General features: G+C 39.8%; 1 long non-coding RNA gene across 1 annotated transcript; it reads right to left on the bottom strand.

The window, feature by feature from the left end:
* Window positions 1–9,093: 9,093 nt before the first annotated feature.
* Window positions 9,094–26,111, bottom strand: LOC118910060 (uncharacterized). Its single transcript, XR_008994066.1, has 3 exons — window positions 25,930–26,111; window positions 17,211–17,324; window positions 9,094–9,472 (listed from the first exon to the last, which is right to left on the bottom strand). It is a non-coding gene; the product is annotated as an uncharacterized LOC118910060 (long non-coding RNA).
* Between the last annotated feature and the right edge of the window lie 168 nt (window positions 26,112–26,279).

Genomic DNA, 26,279 nt, shown 5'->3' with positions numbered 1-26,279 from the left:
TTTCCCAAGGCCTTCTGAAAATCTCTTTCTCTTCTGAAGCTTATATCTGGTCACATCATCACTTTGTGGTCTTTCCTTCTGCATATTTCCCTTCACTCTGTCTTATCCTCATTTGTCAGTGATTTAAGTGGGACTCAAGGAAGTCTCCCTTATTATTGTCATTGACCTTACAAATCTTGCAGGAGATGGAGGAGTTCCTAACTTCATTTGGCAATTGACTTGCATTGCATTTGCATTGTACTGGCAGACACCTACCACATCTGGTAATCTGTTGCTGACTGATGTGGCTGGTCTGGAGTGTAAGCTTCTAAATGGGGCAGGAGAATCTTGTCAGACTAGTTTTAAAGGTGGTCAGGTTACTAAGGAATAGATCATTTGTTTCTATCTGGTATCTTGTAACCACACAGACTCAGACAACAAACACTCATGGAGCACAGCTTTCTGTACTCAGCTCAGGTTGCACCAGATGGGGAGGGCAGTGCCAGGCCTATCAACAGTGATATCAAGATCAACACACTCCTGAGTGTTGATTAAAATAATCTATTTTCTCTGTGACCTGGGGCAAACCCCTTCCTTTCTCTGGCTTTATCTGTAATATGCTAATTTCAGTTCTGCTCTAACATCCCATTACTCCAACATCCTTGTATAAGAACTGGTTCTCAGCTTTCCAGCCACCTGCCTATGGGCTGTCATCTCTGGCCCAGGCCACAGTCTCTGTTTTTATCAGCAACATGGGCTGAAGGAGGCACGCCACCATGGTGGGCATGACTCATGAGACTGTAACCCTAGGTGCAGCAGGGAACATAGTTGAAAATATGGAGAGCTGTGAGATAAGCACTCTGGGAATTTGCTGCAGCAAAAGACCTGGGGATCTCTATACATATTTTGTCTGGTCTAGTCTGAACAAACTAGAGTCAATTCAGGAAATAGATTGAGAGAGCCAAGAGGATTCCAGTGTGCAGACATTGCGCTTGTTTTATTTTTTATTGTAGTAAAAAATTCATAACATAGAATTTATCATTTTATTTATCTTTCCATTTTTTAAGGGCACAGTTCTATGGCATTAAGTATACTTGCATTGTTGTGTAATTATCACCACCATCCATCTCTAGAACTTCTTCCTTTATCTCAACTGAAACTATGTCCCTTTTCAACAGTAACTCCCCATTTGCCTCTCCTCCAGCACTTGGTAGCCACTGTTCTACTGTCTGTCTCTATGAATTTGACTCTTCTAGAAATCTCATGTAGGTGAAGTTGTACAGTATTTGTTCTTTTGTGTGACAATATTTCAGTTAGCCCTATGTCTTCAAGGTCATCAGTGTTGTAACATGTGTCACAATTTCCTTCCTTTTAATGCTGAATTATATTCCATTGTTCAGATTGGATTAAAGATGGCGGCATGAGAGGAGAGACAGAGGCTTCCTCCTAAAACTGTATACAGTTAGAAAATATAGTTGGCGCAACTAATCCTGAGACAGCAACAGGAAAGAGGACAGTGCCAGACCACATATACCTGGAGAAAAGAGCAGACCTCACGGAACAGGGTAATGTACCAAAGCCGTGGCTCCACGGAACCCAAGACCCTCCCCCACCCCAGCTCACTGGCGGGAGGAAGAGAAATGGAGCAGGTAGGGAGTGGAGGCCTGGGACTGCTGAAAACCTAGCTCTGGAGATCTGTTCTGGGAGCTCAAACCTACATTTCATGGTGCTTTCATGAAACTCGCATGATTACCAGATTGGAAAGCTAATACAGACAGAATTCCTGGAGAGACTGAGATTGCAGCCACTTGTGGAAAGCAGGGATCTATGTCAGGCTGCTCTGGGATAAAAGCTTATACCTGTGTGCTCGGCCCACTGGTTAAGGCAGTGGGGACAGACACAGCAGCCGGGAAGCAGGGGATGGCTCTTTCCTCCCCCCAGGCACCAATACTGCTCCCCTGCAACCCCCGATATTGCTTCAGGGGCTGAGCAGCTCCAGAGTAGAGCTTCTGGACACTAGAGGGCACCATATACAAATATGAAATGCCAAAGGAAACTGATCCAGACTAAAATTAATATAACTCCGGAGAAAGATTTAAATGATATGGACCTTACAACTCTTGCTGAAAGGGAGTTCAAAATAAAAATCATCAATATGCTAATGGAGGTATGGAAAGATATCCAAGAACTCAGGAATGAATTCAGAACAGAGATCCAATCGCTAAAGAACACGATGGAGGTATTAAAAGCAGGTTGGATACAGTGGAGGAGACAATAAATGAAATAGAAACTAGAGAAGAGGAATACAAAGAAGCTAAGGCACAGAGAGAAAAAAGGATCTCTAAGAATGAAAGAATATTGAGAGAAGTGTGTGACCAACCCAAATGGAACAATATTTGCATTATAGGGATACCAGAAGAAGAAGAGAAAGAGAAAGGGATAGAAAGTGTCTTTGAAGAGGTAATTGCTGAAAACTTCCCCAGTCTGGGGAAGGAGATAGTCTCTCAGGCCATGGAGATCCACAGATCTTACAACACAAGGGACCCAAGGAAGACAACACCAAGACATATAGTAACAAAATTGGCAAAGATCAAGGATAAGGACAGAGTATTAAAAGCAGCCAGAGAGAGAAGTAAGATCACATACAAAGGCAAGCCCATCAGGCTAACATCAGACTTCTCAGCAGAAACCTTACAGGCCAGAAGGGAGTGGCATGATGTGTTTAATGCAATGAAGCAGAAGGACCTGGAACCAAGATTACTTTATCTGGCAAGATTATCATTTAAATTTGAAGGAGGGATTAAACAATTTCCAGATTAGCAAAAGCTGAAAGAATTTACCTCCCACAAACCATCTCTACAGTGTATTTTGGAGGGACTGCTATAGATGGAAGTGTTCCTAAGGTTTAAGAGCTGTCACCAGAGGAAACAAAAGCCACAGTAAAGAAAGTAGAACAGCTAATTACTAAGCAAATGCATAATTAAATTAACTTTCCCAAAGTCAATCAAGGGATAGACAAAGAATACAGAATATGATACCTTATATATAAAGAATGGAGGAGGAAAAAAAAGGAGGAGAAAAAGAAAAGAACCTTTAGATTGTGTTTGTAACAGCATATTAAGTGAGTTAAGATAGACTCTTAGATAGTAAGGAAATTAACCTTGAACCTTTGGTAACCACGAATCTAAAGCCTGCAATGGCAATAAGTACATACCTATCAATAATCACCCTAAATCTAAATCAACTGAATGCACCAATCAAAAGACATAGAGTCACTGAATGGATAAAAAAACAAGACCCATCTATATGCTGCCTGCAAGAGACTCACTTTAAACCCAAAGACATACACAGACTAAAAGTGAAGGGATGGAAAAAGATATTTCCTGCAAATAACAGAGAGAAAAAAGCAGGAGTTGCAGTACTTGTATCAGACAAAATAGACTTCAAAACACAGAAAGTAAGAAAAGACAAAGAAGGACATTACATAATGATAAAGGGGTCAATCGAACAAGAACATATAACCATTATAAATATCTATGCTCCCAACACAGGAGCACCCACATATGTGAAACAAATACTAACAGAATTAAAAGGGGAAATAGAATGCAATGCATTCATTCTAGGAGACTTCAACACTCCATTCACTCTGAAGGACAGATCAACCAGACAGAAGATAAGTAAGGAGACAAAGGCACTGAACAACACAATAGAACAGATGGACCAACAGACATCTACAGAACTCTACACACAAAAACAACAGAATACACATTATTCTCAAGTACACATGGAACATTTTCAAGAATAGATCATATACTAGGCCACAAAAAGAGCCTCGGTAAATTCAAAAATATTGAAATTGTACCAACCAGTTTCTCAGATCACAAAGCTATGAAAGTACAAATAAATTATGCATAGAAAATGAAAAATCCCACACATGGAGGCTTCACAACATGCTCCTAAATAACTAGTGGATCAATGACCAAATAAAAACAGAGATCAAGCAATATATGGAGACAAATGACAACAATAATTCAACACTGCAAAATCTGTGGGACGCAGCCAAGGCTGTGCTAAGAGGAAAGTATATTGCAATACAGGCCTAACTCAAGAAAGAAGAACAATCTCATATAAGCAGTCTAAATGCACAGTTAATGAAACTAGAAAAAGAACAACAAATGAGACCCAAAGTCAGTAGAAGGTGGGACATAATAAAGATTAGAGTAAAAATAAATAAAATTGAGAAGAATAAAACAATAGATAAAAATCAATGAAAGCAAGAGCTGGTTCTTCAATAAAATAAACAAAATAGATAAACCCCTAGCCAGACTTATCAGGAAAAAAAGAGAGTCTACACACATAAACAGAATCAAAAATGAGAAAGGAAAAATCACTATGGACACCACAGAAATACAAAGAATTATTAGAGAATACAATGAAAAATTATATGCTAACAAACTGGATAACCTAGAAGAAATGGATAACTTTCTAGAAAAATACAAGCTTTCAAGGCTGACCAAGGAAGAAACAGCAAATATGAGCAGAACAATTGCCAGCAATGAAATTGAATTGGTAATCAAAAACCTACATAAGAACAAAATCCCTGAACCAGATGGCTTCATCACTGAATTTTATCAAACATTTAGTGAAGTCCTAATACCCATTCTCCTTAAAGTTTTCCAAAAAATAGAAGAGGAGGGAATACATCAAAACTCATTCTATGAGGCCAGCATCACTCTAATACCAAAACCAGGGAAAGACACCACAAAAAAAGAAAATTACAGACCAATATCCATGGTGAACATAGATGCAAAAATACTGAACAAAATACTAGCAAACTGAATTCAAAAATACATCAAAAAGATCTTCCATCATGATCAACTTGGATTTATGCCCGGGATGCAAGGATGGTACAACATTCGAAAATCCATCAACATCATTCACCACATCAACAAAAAGGACAAAAACCACATAATCATCTCCATAGATGCTGAAAAAGCATTTGACAAAACTCAACATCCATTCATGATAAAAACTCTCAACAAAATGTGTATAGAGGGCAAGTAGCTCAACATAATAAAGGCCACATATGACAAACCCACAGCCAACATTATACTTAACAGCGAGAAGCTGAAAACTTTTCCTTTAAGATCGGGAACAAGACAAGGATGCCCACTCTCCCCACTTCTGTTCAACATAGTACTGGAGGTCCTAGACATGGGAATCAGACAACACAAAGAAATAAAAGGCATCCAGACTGGCAAGGAAGAAGTTAAACTGTCCTTGTTTGTGGATGACATGATACTGTACATAAAAAACCCTAAAGACTCCACTCCAAAACTACTAGATCTAATATCTGAATTCAGCAAAGTTGCAGGATACAAAATTAATACACAGAAATCTGTGTCATTCCTATACACTAACAATGAACTAGCAGAGAGAGAAATCAGGAAAACAATTCTCTTCACAATCACATCAAAAAGAATAAAATACCTAGGAATAAACCTAACCAAGGAAGTGAAAAACCTGTACTCTGAAAACTACAAGACACTCATGAGAGAAATTAAATAAGATAACAATAAATGGAAACACATCCTGTGGTCATGGATAGGAATAATTAATATTGTCAAAATGGCCATTCTGCCTAAAGCAATCTATAGATTCAGTGCAATTCCTATTAAAATACCAACAGCATTCTTCAACGAACTAGAGCAAATTGTTCCAAAATTCATATGCAACCACAGAAGACCTCAAATAGCCAAAGCAATCCTGAGAAGGAAGAATAAATCAGGGTGAATTATGCTCCCCAACTCCAAGCTCTACTACAAAGCCACAGTAATCAAGAAAATTTGGTACTGGCACAAGAACAGACCCATAGACCAATGGAACAGACTAGAGAGCCCTGATATAAACCCAACCATATATGGTCAATTATGGTTGATACCACAATATGATAAAGGAGCCATGGACATACAATGGGGAAATGACAGCCTTTTCAACAGCTGGTGTTGGCAAAACTGGACAGCTACATGCAGGAGAATGAAACTGGATTATTGTTTAACCCCATACACAAAAGTAAACTCGAAATGGATTAAAGACTTGAATGTAAGTCATGAAACCATAAAACTCTTAGAAGACAACATAGGCAAACATCTCCTGAATACAAGCATGAGCAACTTCTTCTGGAATGCATCTCCTCAAGAAAGGGAAACAAAAGCAAAAATTAACTCATGGGACTACATGAAACTAAAAAGTTTCTGTATGGCAAAGGACATCATCAACAAAACAAAAAGGCACCCTACAGTATGGGAGAATATATTTGTAAATTACATATCTGACAAGGGGTTGACATCCAAAATATATAAAGAACTTACACACCTCAGCACCCAAAGAGAAAATAACCTGATTAACAAATGGGCAGAGGATATGAAGAGATGGTTCTCCAAAGAGGAAATTTGGATGGCTAACAGATACATGAAAAGATGCTCCACATCAATAATCATCAGGGAAATGCAAATTAAAACCACAATGAGATATCACCTCACACCAGTAAGGATGGCCAGCATCGAAAAGACTAAGAACAGCAAATGCTGGTGAGGATGCGGAGAAAGGGGAATCCTCCTACACTGCTGGTGGGAATGTAAGCTAGTTCAACCATTGTGGAAAGCAATATGGAGGTTCCTCAAGAAACTAAAAATAGAAATCCAGGAATCCCTCTCCTTGGAATATACCCAAAGAATACAACTTCTCAGATTCAAAAACACATGTGCACCCCTATGTTCATCATAGCACTTTTTACAATAGCTATGGTATGGAAGCAACCTAAGTGTCCATCTGTAGATGAATGGATAAAGAAGCCATGGTAAATATATACAATGGAATACTATTCAGCCATCAGAAAGAAACAAATCCTACAATTTGCAACAACATGGATGGAGCTGGAGGACATTATGCTCAGTGAAATAAGCCAGGTGGAGAAAGACAAATGCCAAATGATTTCACTCATTTGTGGAGTATAACAATAAAGCAAAACTGAAGGAACAAAATGGCAGCAGAATCAGAGAGTCCAAGAAGTGACTAGTGGTTACCAAAGGGGAGGGGTGTGGGAGGGTGGGTGGGGAAGGAGGGAGAAGGGGACTGAGGGGTATTATGTTTAGTACACATTGTGTGTGGGATCACAGGGAGAACAGTGTATCACAGAGAAGGGATATAGTGGATCTCTGACAACTTGTTGCACTGATGGACAGTGACTGCACTGGGGTATGGCTAGGGACTTGATAATATGGGTAAATGTAGTGACCACATTATTTTTTCATGTTAAACCTTCATAAGAGTGTATATCAATCATACCTTAATAAAAAATAAAAAAATATATATTCCATTGTATGTATAACCCTCATTTGTTTATTTATTCATCCATCATGGACATTTGGTTTGTTTCCATATTTTGGCTATTGTGAATAGTGTGTCTATGAACATTGAAATACAAAAATGTATTTGAATCTCTGCTTTCAATTCTTTTAAATTGGGCTTGGTTTTGTCAAGTTTAAATCCTAAATAATGCCTTGCTTCTCTCATGTGAAATTGCCTTTAAAATATTGGGTGTAGAGTAAGTTTAATTAGCTCATGAAAACAAATCTTTCTTTATTGTTAGGGAATTACAACTCACACAGAAAAAAAGATTTGAAAGTTCATGGGAACTACCTCCATTTATATAGGGAAGAAGAAATAAACTTAGTATTTCTGAGGCTGCAGAAGGAAAGAGAACTAGAGCTTCTGGGATCCAGTGTTCAGCTTAACATAAGCAGAAACTTTCTACATAAGAGCATTACCCAAAAAGGGACCGAACAGGTGAGGCAGTGAGCAAGCTGTTGCCACCTGGGTGGGGTGGGAGGAGTGCTCAGTGTGCTCCCATGACTAGGTGTCTCCAAACATTATTATCATCCTCTTATTTATCTCCTTTTTCTGAAATACTTCCTACTCATATTGTTCATTTTGTACTTGATTACGTGTGGGTAAAATTGCAATATTTCCAGAATCTCTTGCCTGGCTTTAGTGTATCTCCACACAATAGGCGTTTCCAAGGGGTGGAGAGTAGTTCATCTCCATATTAATAGGTAATTACAAGGGGGAGCAAGGGCTTCTCTGAACAGGAGAGGCTGGGTGGGGGCCTCTTTTGCAGTCCGGTTGAGAGAGCCATGGGAAAGCAGAAGTGGACTGCTTCTCCCACTTGATTTCTCCCTTTGACTGATTTCGGTTTCAAAGGTATTTTGCCCTGGGATTTACCCCCTGGAGTTACATTACGATTCTGTTATGTGGTACCCTTATTCACACATACACTTAATATGTGCGAATCTTGACTCCCAACAATATTTGGCAGGACTTAATACAGGCTTTTCTTCAAGTTTTGTGGGCTCAGTCAATTTATTGCATTGGAGAGAAGCTGGAAACCTTATCAGAGAAATAGAGATAATCGGAGAAAGAGAGAGAGACAGGGTTGGGGGAAAGGGAGATGGAGGGAGAGAGAATTTCTGACTTAATGCTCTTTGAATGGAAGAGGAATAGTCCTGTTTTCTCTCTTTCTTCTTCCAGGTACTTCTGCCCTTTACCATCTTCTCCTATCCCTCCTTATTCAAAGAAGAGCTGGTAATTATTCATCTGTGGTATCAGGGAATCATTATTAGCCCAAGTACCTGCTCTCCAATCCTTTAAGTAGTGTTTGTGTTAGGGGGAACTGTGCATAAAAAGCTCTCTAAATGGTGTGGCTAGAACTCCCCCATGTATCCTGTTAGCAAGGACAGGGCTTGTTTTGGAGAGCTGCCAGGGAAGCATTTCAAAGGTAATTGGCAAATAATGTCTTAGGGAGAATGCAAAAAATGCATTGAATTTTCCTAGCCTGAGATTGGAAATGGTCCACTCTCTGCAAGGCAACCCAATGGTTTATAATAATCACCTATGGAAAATTGTATTTTCAAGACCCCAATTAATTTCTTAATCACTGGAGATTATAAAAGGGCTGTCAGCCAGGAAATAAAAATAGCTTAGTGGAGTGCTTTATTTCTTTACATCAGAAAAAATCAGGTTGTTTCTTCTGTTTTTTTTTTTTTTTTTTTTTCAAAATGAAACAAAGCCCTGGATGTGGGCCAGATATTACAGGCAGGAGTGGAGCAGCAGCAGTAATAATAAGGAAGGAGTGGGCTGCTCATTTGTACATTTGATCTATTGACTAATCTGGAGAATAATTAAAAGGCTCCCTTCATGTCACGGTAGGAGATGGATGGCTGTAGTTAGTGGATGCCAAGGTGTTGATCTGCTACGGGGCCAAGTCTGAGATGTAGGCATCCTCTGGAGGCAGAAGGTCTTGGCCTCTGGCCTCAGTTCTCCGGCATCTCCTGTGAGCTTTTCTCTGGTTCCTGTGCATGCACAGTCCTTGAAACTCCCTCCTGTTCTCTGTCTTAGTTTGAGTTTCCTCAGTGGCCGACCCAGAAAGAATGATCTGGGTGCAGGTAGTTTCCAAGGATGTACAATGGGAGAGTGAGACAAGGAAGAAAAGACAGAAAGTTGTGTTATGATCAGGGTACCACTGTGGGCAACTGGAACCCATCCCACTGGGGACTTTGATAACTTTGTAGAACACACCCTAGAATTGTTCCCCAGAAAGCTGAGGAAGCCAAAGTATTTACCTTCATCTCTCATTGGTTAACCCTGGTGTTTCTGGCTTTGCCTGTGAGGGCAGCATATAGCCCAGTGGCCAGGGAGCCCCACTGGGCAGAGAGACCCAGGCAGCCCCCACCATGAACTGGACCTGTGTAGACATTCTCCTGGATAGGCTGATCGGATACAAGTTTATCAACATAGGATTTATTATAGGTTCCTTCTCCATTTTCTCTTCTTCCAATTACCCCATGAAAATGGGACCTGAACAGAAGTCTCCTTGATTTCTTTCTACTTTTGTTTATGATTTGCCCTGGGGCATTTCATTCACTTGTGTACCTTCTACAGTTGCTCATCTGTAAAGTGGGATAATGACAGCTTCCTATAGGAGATGCCTTTTGGTTTGTCCAGCTGTTTATCTTTTCTGGGAACTAACCAGTCTCCACCCCTTTTCTGGGAAATGTTACTTGGTCTTCCTTCCAAACACATGGTTTCTCTCTGTGTCCCTGCCCCTGGCTACAGGTAATTGGTTCAGAGATATGCACCTCCCCAACCTGCGCCAATCAAATCACTTCCCTGGCAATTTGCACTTGGCACTGAGAAAGAGTGCTGGCATACATCAAGCTGGGGAGTTGTTGGTGGACACATTCCACTGCAGGAACTAAGCCCAGGGTAAGCTGTTCTGCTGCTGTGAAGCTGACCTTTAGAGAGGAGGATAGACAAGAGGTGGGAGAATAGTCTTGAGGGTGTTCAAGTGTGGGTTCCAGTTCTTCCAAGAGGCTACAGCTGCCTAGCCCACTGGTCCTGCAAGGCACCTCTCTTTCCTCATAAACATTCTACTTTTCACTAACTCAAGTGAATGGGAGGAACAGAGACACAACTTGAACAAATATGCTCTGTTTATAGAGTCCTTACAATGACCCTATGAGATGAATGCCTGGGAAACAACCAGACCTCAACAAATGGCAACTATTATTACTTATAATAATGACTCCTGCATCTCCAGTCCTACATAACCTTACCCCAGCTTTTGGTAGTTTCATTATGAATGTCCCAAATACCTCAAACTCAATAAAACTGAACTTCCCATCTAAGACATCTCAACCTTTCTCTGTAAATGATCACTGCATATCTAGCACTTGGTTCAGAAACCTGGGAGCATCCTTGACTCCTTTGCATGCCCTGCAGCCAATCAGTGAACAGGTTTGGTGAATTTGCCCTCAGACACCTTTCTCATGTCCATCAGTTTCTTTCCACATCACTACCATCCTAGTCCCTCCCCTATCAGTGCTCACCCAAATTACAGCAATTATGTCTAACAAATCTCCTAACCATTGCTTTTGTCCTCTCCAGTCTGGTGGTTTTAAAAGCTCTCTGCTAAGGCAGGGGAATCCTTTGTTCACATTAAATCTTATGTGGAACTCCAATATATAAAGCGCACAGAAATGAAGCTATTTTGGTTCAAAAGAGGGGACTGGAGACTACTTGAGCCCCTCCCAACCAACCCCCCTCTCCACATCCTGGCCCCACCCATCCCTAGGCCCAGAAGATGACATGCCAGCAAAGAGGTGAAGGAGGAGAAGAGTTCAGCCCCAAAGACATCTGGGAGAAAAGCACTCCAGATGGAGAAAACATTCAGTACACAGACTGTAAGGAGGCGGAGCATGGGTGAGGAGCAGCTGGGGGGCCAGTGCTGATGGAGCCCACTGAGCATGGTAGAACAGCAGGCAAGGAATGACATGGCCTGATCATATAGGGCCTTGGCCATTGGGAGAACTTTGGTGTTTACTCTGAGATGGGAGTGAAAGGCTCTGGGCACAGGAGTTACCTGGTTGACTTGTATCCTGAAAGTATCACTTAGATCACTGTGTGGAAAATAGACTGTGTGAAGGTGAGGATGGGAGAAGAGAGATCTGGGATGAGTCTGTTGCAGTAATTACATTAGAGATGACCAGGGTGGTGGCAGAGGAGGTAGTGAGAAGGGATCAGATCCCAGATATATTTTGGAAGTAAATACAACAGTATTGCTTAGAGGATTGCATGTGTCAAGAAAGATGCCACCTTTTTTTTGCCTGAATATCTAGAAGGCTGAATTCTCATCAGCTGAGATGAAGAAGGCTGAAGGTTATTAGGCACACATGTCTAATGGTCACACAGATACAGAATTCCTCATAGGTGAACTTTGCATAATACTTTATTGACACCATTTCATATATTCTTTGCATAAAAATTTCATACCCAATTATCTGGTTTCAAAAATCAGATCAATAAGGGAAAGATTATTCACTTTTCAGGAAAGTTTAGACTTGGGATTGATTTCAGTAGCAAAAAGAGTAAACCCTCAAAGCATATGTAAAACATGAATCAATTTAATATAAATTTTTAGAAACACATTTATTATATAAAAGTCAGCCAGGAAAGTTAAGATGAAGCTAAGCAATATGCAATTAGAACAGTGGCCCTTATTGCTTCAGTACATAGTGACTTTGGTAGGCACTATCAGGATGCTCTCCTATTCTGGAATGCTCTACTCTTGTACTCAATACAATGATGAGCACACACACGGGTAATTTCCATGCAGCAGAGAAGAACCTTCTCAGGGGTTTAGGTGGAGAGGGCACACACGGCTCAGGTGACTAGAGCGGGACAATGCATACTTTGGAATGTTGAATCTACAGATATTCATGTTTTTAAACAGCTATGAAATAATCATATTTATATGTTTATAGTATCACATAGCTAATGTCTAACACATAAGCAGAGCAGATACTCCATGAGAATAACTAAATGAGTGGATATTGCTATAAGAGGTACATGCGAAGAGGGTTGTCATAGTCTACACTGATTTTATCTGCTTTCCATAGTGAGCCACAGACTTCAGTGGTCTTTAGATAGGATTACTGACCACATTGTTCAATTTCCCTGCTGAGCTGGCATAATTATGTATCCTTCTCTGCTTCTCTCTCTAACTGTGCCTACTGAGAATGCTTTCTGTAGCAAGCTACAGAAAAACCTAACTACAGCAACTTAATTTGGAGGTGACCAGCCCAGGGATTGTGCAACAATTCAGGTGCCTTGAAGGATCTGGGCTCATACAGTTCGGTTCTTCCATTCTTAGCAGGTTGGATTTCATCCTTGAGCTTATCACCTCATATTTTTGAGTTAACAGATGTATTTCCATAAATTCCAAGCTTACTACAAGCAGGAAGGGAAAAGAAAGTAAAGAAAATGAGAACCATATCCATTTCCTTTTATTAGAAAAGAAAGTTTTCCCAGAAACTTTGAAGCAGACTTCCTTTTAGGTCTCATTAACCATAATTGTCACATGAGTGGCTTTCTAAAAGGAGCTTGGGCAAAAGACTGTGTTATGCAGATCCTATTGCTGCTCCAACAAAACTAGGTTTCTGTTAAAATGAGGGAAATAGGTAGGCAACTACCAGATTTGGTATACCAACCAAACTAAAATCCATGGCCATTGGGTCCATGTTTTCTACTCTGGTCTTTACTGAGGACCCCCATGTGCCATAGAAGAGAACTAACACTTCCCAGTGGGTGGATTCCAGTGGCAGTAGTTACAGGGAGTCTGTCCAAATCAGGGAAATGTGTCCCTTTGATCTCTGGTACTTTCACTAATAACCAGACCTTCACCTTGAGATGAAACTACTGTTGCTTCTGCCAAAAAATGCTGCGGAGCTCGTTAAGGGCTCTCTTTAGCTGTCAAGACTCATCATCAAACTATCCTTGACAAATTTTAATTTTAGTTTAAGTAATTGGCCTGACATGAATCAGACTGACAGCCAGCTTTCAGAACAGTTTCTAATAGCCCGTAATATCCATGCTACCCAGGGGATTCAAGATGACATCTCTGAAGATAATTATTACAGGTTGTAGGTGCTAATAGTGAGGGCTAATTTAAGGTCTTGTTTCATGTATATTTCCTGCTTAAAGGAAGGAAATAGGGAGCTCTGGAGAGAAGTAATAGGCTTCTGGGGAAAGTAATTTCCAGTAGTAATTCAGGATTACATCAGGATTTTAACTTCAGGAAGTTTCTGTTCAGCCCAGGAATAAGCCTATGAATAAGAGAAATATAAATATCTAAACTTCTAGGGAGAAACAGAGTAATTAGGGGAAAAAGGCTGACATAATAAGTAGTATATCATATTATTAAAAGGACAGCTTTGAAGTAAGATAGGTCTGGATTCAGAGTCCAGCCCTGACACTAGTTTGACACCTTGGGCACTTTAACCTCTTATAGTTGGTTTTCTAATCTGCAGATGGAAGGCAATAATAGATACCTTTATAGAATTGAGGCAAGAGTTAACATGAGGTAGTGAATGTAAAGCACATAGCCCAGAGCTTGGCAAATATAATAGGACTTACTAAAGATGGTTGTTTGGCAGGGTAAGTTGGCATGTGGGTCAGGGTTCAAGCTGCTAGGGTTGCTCACATGCCCCTCCCCCCAACCTCTGGTGTCCACTGCATGTTTTGAATGCATAGGGGATTTTGTTTCATAACTGGGAGGCTGGATGGAGATTGTCATTGGTGTTGGAACAGGCTGACAAGGATAAGTGAGGAGCTGCATCCCATACAGTAGGACAGCTCCTGGCCAGTTGCACATACCATGGCTACAGGGGTAAGGACCAGAGGCCAGAGAAATGGTGTGGCAAAAGTCTTTATGACTGGGCCTCAAAGCTGCTCTGCATGTGTCCACACATCCTGGACAGTGGCATAGATTAGAAGCAGAATTCTCCCCATGAGGCACAGGTCCCAGCATGTCTGGTGACTTTGGGATGTTAGGGAGCAATGTACTTTGCACACGCACTGATGAGCATCTAGCTGTGGGCAGACAGGAAGACAAGCCTATGCTGATGTAACTGTGCCAGGTTTGGGGATCATGAGACTGTTTTTAGGGGGACTCTTAGATATGCCTGGAGGTGATATCAGAAGGCCTCATGTTTCCGGAAGCCCATGTTCATCACATTAGCTGGTGGCATGAATTTAAATGTAACTGGTACCTTCATTCTTATCCACAGGCTAGTGCAGCCAAACGACACTGTGGCTGTGCTTCACACTGACCAAGTGTAATTAAGTATCAGAATGAGAGAGTGCTATGTCTTCAGATGAGAAAAGCTGCATAAATTATATACCATAGTGTCTGGAATATAGTAGGTGCTCAACAAGTGCTATTCATCCTTTAGGATCATATTTCAAATTTTAGTGAAGATAAAGAATGTTATGTCCTAGAAAGCTCAGGCAAATGTTTATTCACATACCTGTTCATTCAACAAGAACTCATTGGGTGCTTATGCATATATGTGTGTGTGCATGTGTATACACATATGCATAATACACGTGATACACATGGTTGACAGCATGACCTCTGCACCTGGGATCCCCAGCTCCTGATGGATGAGGCCTGTATGTGCCTTAATAGGTATAATGCCAAGCAGAGGCTGCTTACCAGTGCACCAGAGGAACAAAGAAGCATGATAAAAGCACAAGTAAGGGTCTGGAATGGCTTTGTGGGGAGGAGGCAAATGAACTGAGTAGTCTCAAAGAGCTCCACCTCCACACATCAGAGAAAACAGCAAGAACATGCACGTTAATTACAAGGGACCATAAACAGTTCACTTTGACTGAAGCCTCATTGATCAGAAAGGAGAACAGCAGGGACACTTGCGAGTTTGGCTGGCCAAGGTTCACTTATATAAGGCCTCTAACATGATCCTTGGAAGGGCAGGAAATGAAGGGGCTCTGCTGAGATTTGTGGAGTGGCCAGTGGCACATTTTGGGGAGTTAGGCCTGCAGGGCTCCTGGACTCTATAAACAGAAAGGCTCTGTTTAAAGGAATGCTAATTTACCTTTGCAAGGACTTGGACAAAAGCTGCTTTCTGTCCCCAGAAGCAGGGGTTGCTGGTGCCCTGGCACATAGGATTTGTGGCTTTTTTTCTCTTTTAAAGAACAGAGTTTCATGTTTCCTTGTTTTTACCCCACCCCCACCCCATCCCCACTGCCCCCACTGCCCCCACCACAGTCATCTCCAAATTACCTCTGCATATTGTGAAAATGTCACTTGGTGGGGAAAGGAAGGGTTCTTCCATAAAATGCCAGGAACTGCCCACCCAACCTTCTCTGACTCCTATTTTTATGAGGTGCACAGGGCACAGACAGCAGAAAGAATGCCACCTGTGCAGGGACTTTGCAGCACAGATTTGCCCCTGCCTGAGCAGTCAGTGGGGAACATGCCTGTCTCCTCCTCTCCACCAAGATTTTCTTTCCAATGAAGTGCATGACCACTGTCCAAAAGGGAGCCTCTCAACACAGAACAGCTTAATGGGAGATGGTGGCTAATCAGTCAGCCAAGGAACATCCCTCCTAGTGGCCTTGTAAGCCCAAATTGCCCACCTACCCTCTCAGAGCAATAACAGCACCCTGTTAGCCTTCCTCTCCCTCCATCTCCTTCACTTGAACCAAAGTTGACATCATAAGGCAAGTCATGAACCAATGATTTGGTTCATGATTTTTTCATTTCCTCTTTGCTCTTAACTTGAAACTTCCAGGCACTCCTCCCCTTCCTCCAAGGCCCCATTTTCCTGCAACAGCTCTCCCAGACCAAGATAAGATGCAGAGACCATGGGCCTACCTTGAGAAATGAGATTGTCCATGACTGCCCCATGGCTGAGTGGTGATGAGGGAGAGAGCAATGCAGGGGAGGGATGGAGGTCCAAGAGGAGTGGAGAAACTCAGAAGTGGCACCATGACCCTGTTTGTGGAGTCGGCCCAGCACTGGGTGCAAATCACAAATGGCCACAGATGGTCTCTTTCATGGAGCATGCCTAGAGAGAGTCCCCTAGTGATAATTAGGTTCCTGCTATAGCTGCTAAAGCCCATTTACCAACCATTACTGCGGAACTGCTCTGCTTCAATTACCTCTTCTCAGCACCAATAAAGCATATATTGGCAGCTCTGAGCTTGGGCACACACTTTCATTCATGGAGTAGCTCCAACTTCCATCCACAGTGATTTTGTTATGGCAAAATATTTTACTTCTGATTAACCTGAAACAGTTTTTAAGTCTCTCTTTGCACTGAGCTATCTGGGAAAATCAATGAATGGGTAGGTGGGCCCTTTGGGGCAACAAATACAGGCATGTGGTGGGAACTTGAGCTAAAGTTCTTTAAATCCCTATCCCAAAATTTAAATTATTTCTCACTCAGTCCTCCTATTAGAAAAAATTTAACTGTTCCCTTGCTGACAAAATGTAAGTGGGAGGGAGATATTGTCTGTGGTCCACCCATATTCCCTCGAGTCATAACATTATAGTACAGATTTCCTGCTGCCTGAAGGATTTCTCTGGGGGTCAGAGTTTACTCTTCTTGCACTTTGGAAGATGTGATGAGTGAAATAATGCCCCCCAAGAAAAAAGCTCACAGTAGAAGGCTGGCTTGAGTTGGTATATAATTGCCCCGGTCCCGTTTTCCCTCAGTGAGATAACTGAGGGTGGTCTACACTGGCTCTCCAAGTTCCCCAGAAGGATAATGCTCTAATTGCCCACAATGGTAATTAGCTCAGTAACTCACCTGTTATTAGTTACTTCTTGCTCTATCTCACTTTTCTATTCTCCTACTTACGTTTCCTGGGATCACCTTCCAAATAAATTTCTTACTCTTGAATCTTTGTCGCAGGATTTGTTTCTGGAAGAAGCAGAGAGAAAAATGCCATCAAGATGATCAAAATATCTAGTTTGGGTCTTGTTGCACTATGAAGGTGCAGGATTGAGGATAAAATTTCTGAATTCCAGGGTAATGCTTTACATTCAGCATGTAACAGACAGTTCTTGATAGCAAATAATTCAAATGCTGGCCTTAAGGTTCAGCAAATTATATGTAAAGTCTTCCTAAGACCCCTTATGAAATTTACATTATGATTTGGGGAGCTCTTTGGCCTGAAGACATTTAACCATTTGACTCTACTCAATGTGTTGAAAGGGATGCATTCCTTGCAATTCATTGGATCTGATCATTAAAATGACCAGAGCAGACCCGATGTAATGGGAAGTCATATATCTTGACAGCCAACAGATTGACTGGGTGGAGACCAGTTATTTAAAATTAGCCATTTGTTCTTCTTTTTTGTAACCTAGGCATTAAGGCTCTACTGTGTGCACTGCACTGTGTGCATTATGGAGGAGAAGAAGAAAGGGAGAGACAAAAGGACCCTCCTTCAAGAGGCTGATGGTTTTCTGGGGAACAAAAGAGAAAACTGATAATCAGAAGACCTGAGGTCTTACACCTTGTTTCACTGTATGGCGAGTTACTTTTCCCTTTTGGTCACAATTTTCCTCATGAAAAATGAAAATCGAGAAACAGTTTATCTCCAATTGCTCTTCCAACTCTGTATTCTCTAATTCTTGCTTTCCAATCCCTATATCTCTCAGCAATATTTTGTATATTGTGTTCTTCAGAGATGAAGTCTGGCATTAAGTTAATAAGGTAGTAAAAGAAATGTTTTTATATTTGTAGTCTTTGATGCAACCACTGTAATTAACATATTCAAAGTTTATATAGTTTTAAACATAGCTAACATAGTATTAAATATTATCACCTATCACAGATAATTTCATCAAAGTCTTCTGATGGACATTTAGGTTTTTCCTATTTTTCACTATTGCAAAATTATGTTATATAGTCTTATTGGACATATTTTTTGCACTTGGTAAAAGTATTTCTATAGGGTAAAGTAGTTGTGTATAGGAATGCTGAGGCAAAGGATATGAATTGCAATAATGTTAATAGATTTCCATCTAGTGCAATTCTTAGTTACCACATCTTTTAAAAAGTTTTAATCTTCCAGCTTTATGGAGATAATTGACAAATAACGTTGTGTAAGTTTAAGGTATACAAAGTGATGATTTAATGTATGTATACATTGTGAAATAATTACAATAATTAGTTACCATATCCTCGTCTACTCTGATATAGATTTAAAGAAGGTAAGACATAATCTGATATGTGAAAATGACATTGTATTGTTTTAATTTTATGTCTTTAAATATGAGTGATATTTACCATGATTGTTTTATGTTAATTGCCTATTTTATTTTCTTTCTTCTGTGAATTCCTTTCCTTTTTTATGTGTAAACACAATTGTGTATTACCTTCTATGTGTTTCAGGGGTTACATATATTTTATATTTATCTTTTGTTTTTCAGTTTAATTTTGGTTTCTGCTACTCAGGAATGAAAAATCTTAACATCAAGTTGGTCAGTATTTTCCTTCATTACTTTTATTTTTCATGTCACATAACTGATATCTTTTTCTAAGCCAATAAATATATTCACTTCTGCTTTGTCCCAGTGCTTTAAAAAATTTTCAACTTTATTGAGGCATAATTGATACATAAAATAGTAAGATATTTAAAGTGTACATCATGGTGATTTGATATATATATATATAGATCATGAACGAATTCTCGAGTTAATTAACATGTCCATCACCTCACATATTTATCTTTTTTTTTTCTTTTTTAGTGAGGACACTTAAGTTCTACTCTCTTAGCAGATTTCAGTTATATAATACTCTGTTTCTGCTATAGTCACCATGTTTTACATTATATCCTCAGACCTTATTCATCTTACAGCTGAAAGACTGTATGCTTTTACCAACCTCTCTCTATTTCGCCTACTCCCCAGCCTCTGGCAACCACTTTTCTACTCTGTTTCTATGAGTTTGACTTTTTAAAGATTCAGCATATAAGTGATACTGTACAGTATTTGCTTTCTCTGTATGCTTATTTTACTTAGTGTAAGGTCCTCAATGTCCATCCATGTTGTCCCAAATGACACTATTTCCTTCTTTCTCTGGCTAAATATTATTCCATTCCTTTATCTGTTGAAGGACTCCTAGGTTGTTTGCATACATTGACATCTGTGAATAATACTGCAATAAACATGGGAATGTAGATATCTTTTGGATATCCTGTTTTCATTTTCCTTGGATATATGCCCATAAGTGGGATTGCCTCCACACTGTTCTCCATAGTGGCAGAACAAGTGTTCCCTTTTCTCCACACTCTTGCCAACACTTGTCTTTTTGATGATAAGCATTCTAACAGGTGTTAGGTGGCTTAGATTTGCACTTCCCTGATGACTTTTAGTGATGCTGAGCACCTTTTCATTTACATGTTGGCCATTTGTATGTCTTCTTTGGAAAAATGGCTATTCAGTTTCTCTGCCCATTTTTTAATTGGATTTTTACTTTGCTATTGGATTTTATGAGTTCTTTATATAGTTTGCATATTAACCCTTTATCAGATATGTGATTTGCAAATATTTTCTCCAATTCTGTATGTTGTCTTTTAATTTTGCTTATCACTTTCTTTACTGTGCAGAAGCTTTTTAATTTGATGGAGTCCTACTTTTTATTTTTTCTTTTGTTGTTTAATCCAAAAAATCATTGTCAAGACAAGGAGCTTTTCCCCTCTAATTTTTTCTAGGAGTTTTATGGTTTCAGGTATTATGTTCAAATCTCTAATCCATTTGGAATTGATTTTTGTGTATGCTGTAAAGTAATTGTCCAGTTTAATTCTTTTGCATGTGGTAATCCATTTTTCTTAATGCCACTTGTTAAAGAGACTATTTTTTCTCCATTGTGTTTTCTTGGCTTCTTTGTCACTAATTAATTGATCGTATATACATGGGCTTATTTCTGGGCCCTCTATTCTCTTCCATTGATCTATGTATCTGTTTTTATGTCAATACAATACTGTTTTGATTACAATAGTTTTGTAGTATAGCTTGAAATCAGGCTGTGTGACACTTTTAGCTTTGTTCTTCTTTCTTGAAGCTGCTTTGGCTATTTTGGGTCTTTTGTGGTTCCTTATGAATTTTGGTTTTTTTTTTTTCCATGAAATATGCCTTTGGAATTTTGATAGGGATCGCACTGAATCTGTAATTGCTTTTGTTAGTATGGACATTTTAACAATACAATTCTTCTAATTTATGAGCACAGCATATCTTTCCATTTATTTATGTCTTCTTCAATTTCTTTCATTAATTTCTCATAGTTTTCAGTGTACAGATTTTTAAGCTACATGGTTAAATTTATTCATAACTATTTCATTCACTTTGGTGCAATTGTAAATGGGATTATTTTCTTAATTTCTCTTTCTGATAGTTTGTTAATTGTGTATAGAAATGCAACTGACTTTTGTATATTGATTTGGTATCCTACAACTTTACTGACTTTATTAGTTCTAACAGTTTTTTTGGTGGCATCTGAAGGGTTTTCTCTATGTAATATCATGTCATCTGCAAATAGAGACAATTTTGCTTCTTCCTTTTCTGATTTGGATTCCTTTTGTTCCTTTTTCTTGCCTAATTGCTTTAGCTAGGACTTTTAGTATTATGTTAAATAAAAATGGTGAGACTGGGCACAGGAAAATCACTTATATCTGTTTCATTAAGGTCTGTTTCTGGAGTTTTACCTTATTATTATTATTTTTTTTAACATATCCCTCTGTTTCTTCAATTTCCTTGACACTCTGTATTGGTTTCTGTGCATTCAATAAAACAGCCACCTCTCCCAGCCTTGATGGAGAGATCTCGTGTAGGGGATGAAACTTATCATTTAGCCTGACCCAAGGTCTCAATTGTCTCTCAAACCTTTGTGATTATCCAGTCTGTCTTCTGTGCTCCTAGTGGCCCCAGAAACTGGGGATATGCCAAGACCTGCTGTGTCCCAAAGAGGTGATTCTGTTAGCACCTGATTCAGGCTGATTAGAAGTTAGACTCTCAGCCAGAAGCTTCTAAAGTATGCAAATATATTTCTTTCAGGGGAAGACTGGAAGACAACTTCTGTCAGTTTGCTCTGCTCTGAGCCCTAGGGAACAGCTGGTTAAGAACTGTTTATTTCTTTGCCTCAGGCCTGTGGGACCAGTGAAGGCAAGCCCCACTGGCCACTAGAGGCATGTGATCAAGGAGTGTGTTCTCTGGACAGTGTAAAGAAGTGCAAAGAGCAGCAAAAGTCAGGAAAAAGAACTAATAAAACCTAGCTAAACCCTAGAGCAAGAGCCACCCAGTTTTCGTAGAAACTGCCTGAAGCTAACACGCCTGCCCTAAGTTAGATAACCAGAGGTGGGCAGTAGCCTCGGGACATAACCCATGATAAGTCACGTAGACGCGCTTGTGTGAGCTAGAGATTACGGGAAGCGGTTAGGTAACCGGGGCGTTCTCGTTTCAACTCCATTGGTTAAAATAAAGAATATATAGAATGTGTTTTAAAATTATTGGTTGTAGAAATGCGCGGGCTTCAGTGCAACGGCTGTGAAAACCCTATATAATCCATACCTAAAGTTGCCTAGGGGTCGGCAGCTCGGACTCGGCCTGCGTGTCAGGGGAGGTGCTGTCGGCCCCAGCTAGCTGGCTGAATAAAGACTTTGCTTGGATTTACATCTCCGTGTCCATGTGGTTTGCTCTCTGGGGAAACCCCGGAGTCCTGGACCCTAACAGACAGCAGCCACAAAAGCTGGGGTGCCAGGTGTGCACACACTCCTTCCAGAGAGACACCAGTGACTTGAAGCAGGCCAGGCAGAGAATGCACAGATGGCATTCATTGGCCTTCCTGGTCTCTGGGGAGGATCCCAGTCAGCCCCTGTATATGTGCTAAATTAGAAACCAGACACTCAAGTAGCAGCTTTTAAAGTATGCTAATGAGCCATTTTCAGGGAAAGAGTGGAAGATGGGTGTTTCTGCCTGCAACTTCTGCGCTGAGGCCTGAGAGAGAACCACAGCTATTTCTCATGAGCCTCTTAAGAAGTGTTTCTTTATTTGGTGGTCTTGTGGTCTCAGAAATGTAAGCCCCATTGGCTTTCAGAGCAAGGTGTTTTGGGGACCTTAAAAAGTGGAAGTTTTAAATTGGGTTGCTAGATGTTGGCCCAAATCTCTGCTCCTCAGGAAAAAGCTGGCAGTTGTTTGTCAGTGGAATTTATGGAAAGACTGTGCCTCAGCCTTTCCTACCTGTTTCGATGTCAGTATTTTCTTATTTGCCCAATGTGCAGGAGTCACTCAGCTAGTGTCTGGATTCAGAGGGAATCGCTCCATGTGCAGCTGTAGATTTGGTGGGCCTGTGGGAGGGGAGTTCAGGCGCTCCTGTGTTGCCATGTTGGACCAGAACCTTTTCTCAGGCTTTTATGGTCTCATTTTTGTATTTAAATCTTTATCTATTAGGAGTTTATTTTAGAAAAATGAATGAGTCAGGATACATTTAAAATTTTTTTCAGAACTACTAATCTGTGGCCCAGCTTTGTTAACTGAACAATCCAGGCTTCTTCAGTGAACTGAAATTTCACCTCTGTTATACACTGAAATACCAGATCTACTTGGGTTGATTTACATACTCTGTTTTTTGACATTTTGAGTACAATGTGTCTAGGTGTATAATTCTTTGAGTGACTTCTGTGAGCTTACTGAGTTTCATAGCTATGTAGAGAAATAATTTGTCAAATTTGGAAAGTTTTCGTCATTATTTCTTTAAATATTCTTGCTGCTTCTCTCTCTCTCTTCTCCTTCTGTGACTTCCCATTATGCTTTTGTTCATATGTTTGATATTGTTGCCCAGGTTTCTGAAGCTCTGTTCATTTTTCATTATTCTTTTTTCTTTCTGTTCCTCAGACTGAATAATTTTAACTAATGTATCTTCAAGTTCACTGATTCTTCTTTCAACTAAAATTTGCTATTGAGTCCTTTTAGTGATTTAAAAAATAATTATATTTTTTCATCTCCTCAGTTTCTATTCAGTTCTTTTTAATATTTTATGTTTCTTTTTTAATATTCTCTGGTGATCATCAGTCACATACTTTCTTTTAATTCAGGAGGTCTAGCTTCTTTAAGTTCTTTGAAAATATTTATAAAAGCTGAATTTAAATTAGGAATTATAATATATGGGTTCCCTTAAAAATAGTTTTTTTGACTGCTTGTGTTTGTGTGTATGTGTGTCATACTTCCTGTTACTTTGCATCTCTCATAATTTTTTGTTGCAAACTCTACTTTTAAAATAATATAACTTTTCAGCTCTGGGAATCAGACTCTCCCTCTCTCCAGGGTTTATCATTTTTGTTGTCTAGGGACTTTCCTGAACTAATTCTGTAAAATCTGTGTTACATGTTGTATGCAACATCTCTGTTTGGTTAGCTTAGAGGTCAGCTAATGATTGGGCAAACTTTTTCTTAAATGCCTTAAACTAATAAGTCTTGTACACTTTGCCAAAGGGCTCTCTCTCTCTCTCTCTCTCTCTTAGTTGGGACATGCCTTCAATGTTCTGGAAGTTTACATCTCCACCTTAGCTGTCACTCCCTGCTTGTGTAGGGCCTCAGAGTAAGCCATCTGAGAGAGATTGGGCCCTTCAGGCCTTTCTTGGGCATGCCAGAGACTCACATGTAAATGGACTGCTAGATATGTAGGAATATGGGGATCTACTTTTTAAAACTCCTAGGAATAGCTCTTTCTCCAATCTCCTTTTTAAATTTTTTGGCCAGCCTCTTATTTCCCAACTAGTATCACTTCTTCAGACATCTGTGAGATTCAACAATTGTCACTTACTGTTTTTGACAAATGCCCTGGTGTAGGACTTTTCCCACTGAGGGATTTGTGAGCCAGGTGAAATAATGACAAGTCCTGTGAATAGTGCTTTTCCAAGGGCTGACAGATGAAGTAGTGACAGTTTGCTGGGGTTGGGGCTTTCTGATGCTCTCCAAACCCCAAACCCCTATTATCTCCTGCTGGTTTTAGCAGCTATCATGGTTGTGAGTCTTCTGGTTTTCAAGCCCATTGTGGGTCTGAGGTGGGGATGGGAATAGGAAAGCACCAGAAAGCTTACTGTCCTTACAAACATGCAGCTGTTTTTCTTGATAAATGATCCTAAGATTTTTGCAAGTCTATGGTTTTTCCAGAGTCCTGAAAAAGTTTTGTGCCATGTTTTTTTTAGTGTCTTCATTGTTTTAATGGAGGAGCAAATTTTTGGAGATCCTTACTGTGACATTTTGGAAGTCCCACTCTGCACTCTATTTTTATACTTTTTAAAAATTGTTGTGTCTCTATTTGAATTATTTTAGTTAAGTGAATTAAAGAAATGATAAAATCATCCTGCCACTCCTCTCCCCACCAATATTTTTCTTTTTAAAACATTTTGGATTATTCTTTTTCATTTATTTTTCCAAATTAATTTTAGAATAATGTCTTCAAATTCTAAAATAAATCTTTTGGTATTTGATTGAGACTATTAAAATATGGATAAACATGGGAAGAATTGCTATCTTTGAAATACTAAATCTTCCTTGAAGGAATATGGTGTGGCTATCCATTTATTCAAGTCTTTTGTGCTCTTTAATAGTTTTACTGCTTTCTTTACAAAGAAAAATTTCTTCATGAGTTTATTTCCAAGTACAAATGTGATCACTACCAGTTAAGTCTGCAGCAGTGTATAGTGATTCTGCAGGACCCAGATGTTCTCTTCAGAGGCTTGATTAGTGAATTAAATTAATATAATAATAGAGACCATTCCCTCTGCATTCTTAAGATCTTTAAGGGTGGTAAACATCTATCTTCTCACCTATTCCTGGAATATGCTAATGTTTTAGAGTCACTGCTTTGGCCAGTGATGGGAGAACAGTTTAAGTGGCTTTCACTCAGTCTTTCCTTTTATGATCTTTCCTATCCCAAATGGCAATGACCCAATGTGGTGTTCGGATTCACTCAGAGGCTAGGCAGACTTTGCAGAAGAGCATTCTCTGAGTGGGCTTGCAAGTTGGAGGATGACCTTGATAGCACCCCTTGCATCTGGGGCAAAAGGCTCTCTCTTTAAGGGAACTCTGCATGGTGTATCTTTGTTTATCACATAATTTGATCTCATTCATTAAAAACTTTTATGTACATACTTACATATAAATAAATCTATATAATTCTAAATATATATATTTCCAAAAATATATATGAAAATACTATGTTATATAGCATACTAAGCTAGAGAGTGATTAAAACTACCTTTGTCTTTGTCTTAGTTTGGATTCCTGCAGAACCAGAGTAACTCAAGGACTTGTGCTGGTATCTTATTTGGGAGGTGAATCTAGGAAGTACAAGTGAGGGACTGGAAGAAGTGAGACAGGGAAGGGAGAAAAGCCCATAAAAGTATGTAAACAAATGAGTTTTGGGAAACCATCTTGTCACAGACCCTGTAAGAAACTGTATGGAATACACCTAGAGTTGATCACCAGAGGCCAGGGAAATTGAGGCATTTATTCACTTACTTCCATCTCTATTACTTGAGGGTTGTCCCTGGTGTCCTGCCACCTGCAGTTCCAGTTTACACTCCCATTTGGTGGAGTAAGCTCTGGCGCTGCTGGGGAAAGTCTTCACCCACAGTGAAGGGGTGCAGAGGCTTCAGGTAGGAGGCTGTTGCCATTTGGGAAACCACAGCTTCAGGTGACCTCAAGTGAACTGAGGGAATTAGAACCATCAACATGCCTGCTTTAACCCCATAATGGTTCTAGAAAGATTCAAGTCTCTAAATATATTTAGGATGGGAAAATGACTAATGTAACCTTACCAAGCCAGCCTTGGGTAATGGCATGGATAACCTGGATTGGTGGAGGTCAGT

This window comes from Manis pentadactyla, chromosome 15 (assembly GCF_030020395.1).
Source record: "Manis pentadactyla isolate mManPen7 chromosome 15, mManPen7.hap1, whole genome shotgun sequence".
NCBI lineage: Eukaryota > Metazoa > Chordata > Mammalia > Pholidota > Manidae > Manis > Manis pentadactyla.
This window is presented reverse-complemented; position numbering and strand designations above follow the sequence as displayed.